Here is a 10,000-nt window from a genome sequence, read left to right as displayed (position 1 = left end):
TTTCTTCCTTTGTAACAAGCCCCTTCCTCCAACAACATTACTCTCTCCCGTTCCGCGATGACAACACTATTGTTTCTTCTTTTGCGAAAGAAACCACGCCCGCTCTACTTCCCCGGCCAATCACCAACCTCCTCGTAGCTGATTCATGTCCCTTTCACTCAATAAGCGTCATTCAAGGGCGGTCGTGACTGGTCAGGGAAGAAAGAGGGCGTGGCTTGTTCCGCCTCATACCACTATAGTGACCATACCCAACGTATATAAGATAAAAAGATTGCAAGTGCACCAGCCAACAGCCCTGTATCAGTCATTCGTTTCAGAATAAGAGCATTTTCGCCTGCTTTAGAAACAGGAGAGGTTTGGAAAACCTATCTCTAAGTTCTCAAGTCTCGTTGCCTATGAGTAAAGGATAAATTGCATCATTCTAAAACTGACAGGTACATTGGTGCGGGATAAGGAAATAACTCATTCACCAACAGAAACTTCGTAACGAGAAATCCAATTCTACAGCTTCCCGTACACCATCTAACTCCAATTCCAGCACCGACTCCATGGACTTCATGCACTTCAGCAGGCAAGAGGGACCTTTTCCAAACCAGTTACTAACACTTCCTACATTTGCATTCCGGAGTAAACCCGGCCGGGAGTAACCAACCCGACAACATCCGGCTCACTTAATGAACGGCGGTGCTGACCTTGGTGCCAAAGGTCGCTGGCACTCCGCTGACACTCTTTTCAACCTCCCGTGGCACATGTTTGCTCCATTGATAGTCCTGGTCTTTAGGCACTTCTATCCCTTTACAGCTGACAGTTCTACTTAATAGTTATACATCTCTTTTTCTTACTTCTTACTTCTTAATTCTTCTGCTCCCAGGTAGGCTTTCAGCCTGTCAGTCGGGCTAGCACACTTCTCCAGATTATCCTCTCAAAGCTTCCCTCTTCCCTCAAATCCTCTATTTTTCCTAATCCATTAGGAATCTCTATTTCTGTCTTTATATTTTCATTCTCAACACCCTGCCTGTGCTTGGAGAGTCACAAGAAAAAAAATAATTTTCTGGTCATCTGTGTGATGTTTATCTAGTTAATTCATATTAACCTATAGGTGTCGCTTTTATCTATTTGTTAATTTTATAGTTTCTTTATTTTTTATTGATTTATTTATTCATTTATTTATCTAATTTCTTTATTTTTAGCTTTCATTCGAGAAGTAATCCCCATGCTCTTCATGAGGTACTGGAATGAACTTAACTTTGATAACAAAAACTCAGAGATGATCTTTTAATGAAAAGAAAAATGAATTAATTAAGATAAAAAATAAGAAATCTCTCCTCTACTCTCTCACTCGTCCCATTATTTTGTTCTCTCCTCTCCCAGCATTACCATATAAAAGACCGGTTCTCTCTTACACTCAACCCCTGCCCTCTCTCTCTCTCTCTCTCTCTCTCTCTCTCTCTCTCTCTCTCTCTCTCTCTCTCTCTCTCTCTCTCTCTCTCTCTCTCTCTATATATATATATATATATATATCTTTCCCTCTTTCTCTTTATGTCTGTCTCTGTCTCTGTCTCTCTCTCTCTCTCTCTCTCTCTCTCTCTCTCTCTCTCTCTCTCTCTCTCTCTCTCTCTCTCTCTCTCTCTCTCTCTCTCTTTCGACCACTTTTTTATGCCCTCCTTTCTGCCAGCGCCACCATACATACAAAAGACTGGTTTGGGCGGCCCGTCGCCAGGGGCGAAACACGTATATTTCTGTGCGGCAAAATGAGCTCTAGTGACTGGATACCAACAGGTGGAGAACATTCACAAATCATGACAACTCCGGCTCGAGGCCGCATTCTGAACGCCTTCGCTGCCGAATGGGGTGGGTTGGGGTGGGGGTGGGGGGTGCCACAGATGCGAATAAAATCACCTGACGGCAGCGAGAACAAAGGAAAGAAAACACCACTCGGTACAGAAGGGGAGTGCTAACCATCGTAAGGTTCGTACACTATGAAGACTAGTTTACACGTTTTGTTGTGATTATAGTAAATTAGTTCCAATTATAATTGTAGGCAAAACGAAACCATAATCTAATGAGGTTTAATAATACCATGAGGCTATTATCAACCCTTCCTCCAGTGTGGGTTTTTTAAGCAGAATAAAATCACATGACGGCAACCGCGGCGGTCCAGTTATAGTATAAGTCAATGGAGGCGTTCACACAACCGTGCAGATTTTCCTTGAGTATGTGGTACTTCCGCGGTTTCCTTACGGTTTAAACCGCTAGTGTGAACAGGGCCCAAGTCGTAGATAGTTTTACCGGGTTATAAGTCTCCAAAACATGAATATAATCGCCTGGGGGCAGCCAGAATAATCACACAAGACTTAAGTCGCAATGTGTTTGTAATTAAAAGTTGCCGACAAGTATTAAAAAGAATCAAGTGAGGACGGAGGAGTACGACGTATTGGTACGTATTAGACGTAGGAGTATTAGTACGACGTAGGAGTGTTAGTACGACGTAGGAGTATTAGTACGACGTTTCGTTTGTTAGAACTTTATCCAGTACATTTGTATACCGGGTCTATGTACTTGATAAAGGTGTGACTAGTAAAAATGAATATTGATAAAGGTAAATATATAATCAAATACAAATGTCTGCTCTCCTCCTCTGCTTTAACATCACTCATATTTACAGAATGAAAGTCACAAAAAAGTGGATGAAATATCATAAATCTCCAATATGAAGAGAGAGCGTACAAGTGTGCCAACTCCTTTGCATCAAGCGTTCATGAATCTCAACTGTAACAATAAGAGAAATAGACAAATAGGATATTTGTAATTTAGTGTACAAAGACCCAGTGTAGTATTTCCAGGATTCAATATGGTCTCCTCATCTACTCAGACAAATCGACCACATTAACTTAAGAAGGGATATTCTTTAGGGCATCAACTCTCCAAGTTTCTATTCTGTGGATCAATGAAGTTAATGTACACATGAGGAGTGACACTACCTTAGTCAGTGACTGAGGAGGTAGTAAGGCATAACCGTGCCTTGTCACTTCACTCGACGTTGTAAAAAGAGAACAACCTGTTATTTTGTTGATATTGTTGCTGTTGTGGTTGTGGTGATTGTGATGATGGTGGTAGTTGCGGTGATGTTGATTGTGGTGATGGTGATTATGGTAGCCGTGGGGTTGTTGTTGGTAGTGGTGATGGTGGTGGTGGTTGTGATGGTTGGGGTTGTGGTGGTTGTAGTGATGGTGATGGTAGTTATGGTGATGTTGATTGTGGTGATGATGATTGTAGTATTGGTGGGGTTGGTGATGGTTATGGTGATGGTGGTAGTGATTGTGGTGGGGTTGGTGGTGGTTGTGGTGTTTGTATTCGTGGTGGTTATGGTGGTGGTGGTTATGGTGGTGGTGGTTATGGTGGTGGTGGTTATGGTGGTGGTGGTTATGGTGGTGGTGGTTATGGTGGTGGTGGTTATGGTGGTGGTGGTTATGGTGGTGGTGGTTATGGTGGTGGTGGTTATGGTGGTGGTGGTTGTGGTGGTGGTGGTTGTGGTGGTGGTGGTTATGGTGGTGGTGGTTATGGTGGTGGTGGTTATGGTGGTGGTTGTGGTGGTTGTGATGGTGGGCAAAAACCAGAAACTTCTAGTTTACCAAATGTTTTCAATTAGTTGCGCATGCTTCAGCCCGCTCAGCAAGACACCATCAAGGACAAACTATACAAACTGTGCCACAGAGAGTATTTAGTCAGCAACCACCAGCACTTCTATCATTGGGGACAATATAACATCAAAAAGGTGGATTCATAGAAGTAGTAAAGGAGAGATTTAAGGCAGGTAGGAGAACGAAGCTAGATTATAGAAAGTGATCAACAATCTTAATCTAAAATGAATATTAGACTCCAGCCAAAAGAATACTACGTGAATCTGGTACGTAGGGGTGACATTAAAATCCACGAGATACATATTGGACAAAATATGCATGTTTGAAGGGATTAAGTGAAACTGGATCCACCCGTCAGTTGAAGGGACCACTCCCGTCGCTCCAGTGGCTCTTTGTATAGCTTCTGCAAACAAGCGCCAGGTGATTTGAATCATCACAGACTGCTGCCCTCACAATGCCATCCATGGGAGGGTTTGACATCCAGGTAAACAAAATCGTCAGGCATTTAAGACGAAGGAATCCTGACAACGCTCCAGGAACTGAAACCAGACACATTGTAAGGCCTGACATTTATTTGGTCCATTTATTTATTAATTTCTCCGTTTATCTATTCCTTGCATTCGACGTAGTTATGGACAAAAAAGTTTCCCATTAGTATGCTCTTCCTTTGTGAACCTTTATCAGGACGTCACGGTATTGAAGAGAGCTCATCTCTGCATGAAGACCTTTACTGATGATGACGATGTTGAGAACCTCGGCTGACTGCCTCGTATATCCGCTCAGTCCCGTTCGTGGTCTACATCATTTGGCGGTCTAGCGGGTCTGTCTACGAAGTTTTGCGGTGCGTGACTGCAAGCAGAAGACCTCTTCAAACACTTGCCTGCGTCTGCTTGAAGAGTCTCCCAGTAGATGGCTGTCTGGGGATCGCTGGCTGAGTGGTCACAACGTGAATCGAATTTTTATCCTTTGAAATTGTACATTTGCCACCAAAGTCCTGTTCACCAATTTTTATTTTAACTAGTATATCGCTCTGTCTATATGATGTCCCTGTGTCTGTGAATTAAATTTCTATTCTTGGAAGCCGTACATTTCTGTTATGTTTACTTTTTATTTTAACTGTGCAAATAGAACGGCGTATTGATGCATGTCTCCTGGAAGTAAAATCTGGGGAAATCGATTGATTATAACTAAGAATTTTGTCATCAATCACTGATTGTACGTCTTTATCACCAATGGTTTAATCTGTTGGGCAATGAAAATTATGAATACATTATTTCACCGCAGATGACACAAAAAGGGTTACTCTTTTCCTTAGGATATTTCAGCAGAAGTACATAAGGCTCAAACTGGTTCAAAGTTCTCCGGGTCTTCGTTAAGAGAAACTTGTCTATTCCTCACTCAATCAATACTAAAACTTATCAAATTTCAGGAGAATAGACTATTATAATTCACTTTTTTTTTCTCGTCGTTTACCAAATCATTCATTAATGTTCCTCGATTTTGAGTGATATTTAGGCCTCATGTAACTTAAGGTTGAAAGTCGCGTTTTGTTCTCGTTGAAGTCATCTTCATATATATCTAGATTCAGAAAAGAAAAAATAGAGTTTAAATGATTTTGAAAATTACATTATAGTTATTGGTGGTAAATTCATTCGTGGTGAAATTATGCAAGCGAGAGGCTCGTCACTGTCCCACCAATCCGCCTCCTTCGTCCTTCTAGATTTCCAGACTTCCCACACAACAAGCAAATGAGGTTCTCGTTCTCATGACGTCATATCGTCGTCCCTTTAAAACACTTTTCACTCCTATGAGGCTAAAGCACTCGAAAACACGACGTTCGGAAGACCCCTTTCAATTTTGTTTATTACCTTGGGAACAACTCAAAGGAACTTCCAATCCTGGTAACAGGTTCCCGATGAAGGAACCTTACCGAAGTTCGACCCTGTCTGGCCTCCGAACTGGATCCGCTCAGGTGAGCACGGCAAGGCAGTCGGGTACTGCAAGATTGCCTCGTGGTCGACCGACCGGGTGTGCCCTTGTCCTTCTCCCGGAAGAAAGGGAGTGCCAACTTATTTAAGAGGCACAAGTCCACTAGTGTACAGTGATGTCAAACAGATAACTAATCTATCCGTCATGACCAAAAATCAAACTCGGGACAATGAATTACCAAACTAGTCTCTTACTATTGAGCCATTAGTTTGTTACAAGAGCTCGGGGAACTGGGATTGTTTGGGTATAGGGGTTAAGGATAGGGAGGTCGGAGGTCGGGTATGGGGGCGTTAGGGATGTAGGTTAGGGATGTAGGGAGTTCGAGGTAGGGAAGTGGACATGGGATCCAAGGTAGTATTGCCCTTCTAAAGATGTAAACATGCATAGGATTCTCTTGATTATATTTTGCAATCTTTGGGTAACCGTATCAAAAGGAAAATACATATCACTATGGCGTATAGGAGATAAACCAAGGACTGGGAGAAATCAACACACACACACACACACACACACACACACACACACACACACACACACACACACACACACACACACACACACACACACACACACAAACACACACACACACACACACACACACACACACACACACACACACACACACACACACACACACACACACACACACACACACACACACACACACACACACACACACACACACACACAGACACATACACACACACTCACACACACACACATACACACCTCTCATGGCGCTGTGGTTAGAGCTCTGGCCTGCCACTACGGAGGTCCGGGTTCGACCCTCGCCCGGGGCTGAAATAATATCAGTATCGCAGCGCTGAGGGGTGTTACTCCAACTCTCGTGGGCGGGGAGTGGGGGGTGTGTGTGTGTGCAAGGTCATAGCATTACCCATAGATCGGACCTACGAGCTCTGAGCTCTCTTCCAGGAGGGAAATAGCTGTCGATCACGACCAACACGTGATACACACACACACACACACACACACACACACACACACACACACACACACACACACACACACACAAACACACTTTCAATTTATTAAGATCAATGAAAGTGGCCTTTGACTACATGGATGAAGAAATGGTAAAGAAAATATTAGTTACATTGATAAGACCAAAATTGGAGTACGCTGCGACACTATGGACACCTAGTACTAAAAAGAACATAAAGAAATTAGAAAGAATTCAAAGAGCAACGACAAAGATGGCACCAACACTCTCCAAATTGACATACGAACAAAGATTGGACAAACTCGAACTACCAACCCTGGAACAAAGAAGAGAAAGAGGAGACCTACTAACCATCTACACACACTCGGTGGCGGATTGGTAAGGCACTGGCCTCACAAGCCGGAGAACCGGGGTTCGATTCCCCGGCCGGGCGGAGATAAGTTGGGTTTGTCTCCTATCACGTGTAGCCCCTGTTCACCTAGCAGTGAGTAGGTACGGGATGTTAGTCAAGGAGTTGTGACCTTGCTGTCCCGGTGTGTGGTGTGTGAGTGGTCTCAGACCTACCCAGAGATCTGCTAATAATGAGCTCTGAGCTCACTGCCGTAGGGTGGTGTCTGGCTGTCTCGAAAAGAGGCTGCAGCAGATCCGAGGTGAATACACACACACACACACAGATCGCTCATATATGAGCTCTGAGCTCTCTTCCGAGAGGGAAATAGCTGTCGATCACTAGTCCAACACGTGATCCAAGACCAAGTGAATACACACACACAAATATATATTCAATTTTCGGTAATGACTAATTTCCCCATTAAAGAGGAATCCTTTGGTATTCATACTAATTAATGATCTAAATGGAGCCAGTGATTCCACATTGAAGTAAAATCTGAATCAATTTCTTAACCGTATCGATAGTTCTTAAAACAACGCAGACAGTGCCCTCTCTCAGGGTCAAGTGCCGACAGACACCAAACACCTCTGTTGCTCTTCGAACTCTAAGAAGTTAGGTATCCTCCTTTGAATTAAGGAATACTAAAATAGTGAGTCTTTATTCGTCTATCCAAGATATTTTTATGATAGTACATATTTTTATTTGCGAGGAAAAAAGTCAGTATCAATTCAGAAATAATGGTCATTGAAACTGTCTAACTCAGATACACCTCTGAGCTTACGTAATGCATTATACACATGTCTGTATGTGTATGTATAATCATGTGTATAAAGCATACCTACCTATACACACACGCAAATATGTTACACACACACACACACATACACACACACACACACACACACACACACACACACACACACACACACACACACACACACACACACACACACACACACACACACACACACACACACACACACATAATTTATTAAGAGCAATGAAAGTGGCCTTTGATTACATGGATGAAGAAATGGTAAAGAAAATATTAGTTACATTGATAAGACCAAAATTGGAGTACGCTGCGACACTATGGACACCTAGTACTAAAAAGAACATAAAGAAATTAGAAAGAATTCAAAGAGCAACGACAAAGATGGCACCAACACTCTCCAAATTGACATACGAACAAAGATTGGACAAACTCGAACTACCAACCCTGGAACAAAGAAGAGAAAGAGGAGACCTACTAACTATCTACAGAATTATGAAAGGAATGGAGGTTCTTGATAGGGATGACTTACTAAAGTGGGATAGGAAAAAACAAGGACACGAAAAGAAACTTAAAAAGGATAGTTACAGAAGAGATATGAAATAGAATACCTTTCCACACAGGGTGATAAATATCTGGAACAAACTGAATGTGGAAACAGTGAGTGCAAAAACTATACAAGAGTTTAAGATCAAACTGGATGATGAAAGATGCAAAAGCGGGTCACTACGAGCATAGCTCTCTTCCCGTAAAATACAACTAGGTAAATACACACAAATATGTTAAAACACACGCGCAAGCACACACACACACAGACACACACACACACACACACACACACACACACACACACACACACACACACACACACACACACACACACACACACACATACACAAGCACACACGCACACACGCACGCACGCACACACACACATACACACACACACACACACGCACGCAGGCACACAGACACACACATGCAGGCACACACACACATACACACACACACACACACGCAGGCACACAGACACACACATGCACTGAGGTAGTTCAGTGACGATAGTGACCCTTGAACCCGACATTCCCAACTCATTAAACTACCTTTTGCCATTTAAGGGAACCCGATTACAGATGTGATGGCTTTCTCTCTCTCTCTCTCTCTCTTGCTCTCTCTCTCTACAGCTCTCTCTCTCTCTCTCTCTCTCTCTCTCTCTCTAGCTTACTCTCCCCCTCTCTCTCCCTCTGTCTCTCTTTCACTCTCTCTCTCTCTCTCGTGCGCGGGTGTGTGTATGTAACTGTGCGTGTGTGTACGTGCGCGGACATACACTATATATACCGCATGTATGTAGGCTTTTGTAAAGCATGTATACACCATATCATACCATACACAAAACAGTAAATCATAAATGCAAATGCTTTTCCGAATAAAAACTCTCCCCCTCTCTCTCCCTCTGTCTCTCTTTCACTCTCTCTCTCACTCTCTCTCTCTCGTGCGCGGGTGTGTGTATGTAAGTGTGCGTGTGTGTACGTGCGCGGACATACACTATATATACCGCATGTATGTAGGCTTTTGTAAAGCATGTATACACCATATCATACCATACACAAAACAGTAAATCATAAATGCAAATGCTTTTCCGAATAAAAACTCTCGTAAGCTTTTATTCCCAGAATCCCCTTCACCCTTGAACTCTCCTGGAAGAAAACAGGTTGCCTAACTCCTGGCCCATTCTCACTTCCCGAGAACTTCATGGACCCATTTTCTATGATGCGTAGATCCAGGAGAAAGAATGGGAGCTAGAAATGCGGCGGCCAGCTTGATACTAACGTAGGTTAGGTTCTTAGTGGTTAAATATAATTGGCGAAGAGTAGAGATGAGAATTATTCTTTATCATTACAATTATCGCATACTTCTTGCTACGTCACCGTTACAGCGGTTATGTAAGATGAAGTTGTTATGTGGCCAACACTTGTTTGCTTCCAGTACGGCGATGTTTGACACCTTAATCACGGTGACTCACCTGAAGCAAATGCACCAGTCAAAACAGACGATTTCATACAGCTGAGGTGATTGGGCTTCAGTCTACAAGGGCTCTGGGTCCGTTAAGAGCCCTTTCGAGCTGAGGTCCATTCCCTAAACTGTATGAAATCGCCTATTATTAGGGAGAATAAAGGCCATAAGGTGCGTCACTAAGTTGGAGAGGTAATTGGTCTCCTCCTGGCGATTTGCAAGAACCGGGCGGC

General features: G+C 43.1%; 1 protein-coding gene across 8 annotated transcripts in view; it reads right to left on the bottom strand.

Moving 5' to 3' along the window:
• fray (oxidative stress responsive kinase frayed) overlaps window positions 1-10,000 on the bottom strand; it is a 522,696-nt gene that overhangs the window by 284,612 nt on the left and 228,084 nt on the right. The gene's annotated exons all lie outside the window — the stretch shown is intronic.

This window comes from Oratosquilla oratoria, chromosome 11 (assembly GCF_046742065.1).
Source record: "Oratosquilla oratoria isolate Oo_2021 chromosome 11, ASM4674206v1, whole genome shotgun sequence".
Lineage (NCBI taxonomy): Eukaryota > Metazoa > Arthropoda > Malacostraca > Stomatopoda > Squillidae > Oratosquilla > Oratosquilla oratoria.
This window is presented reverse-complemented; position numbering and strand designations above follow the sequence as displayed.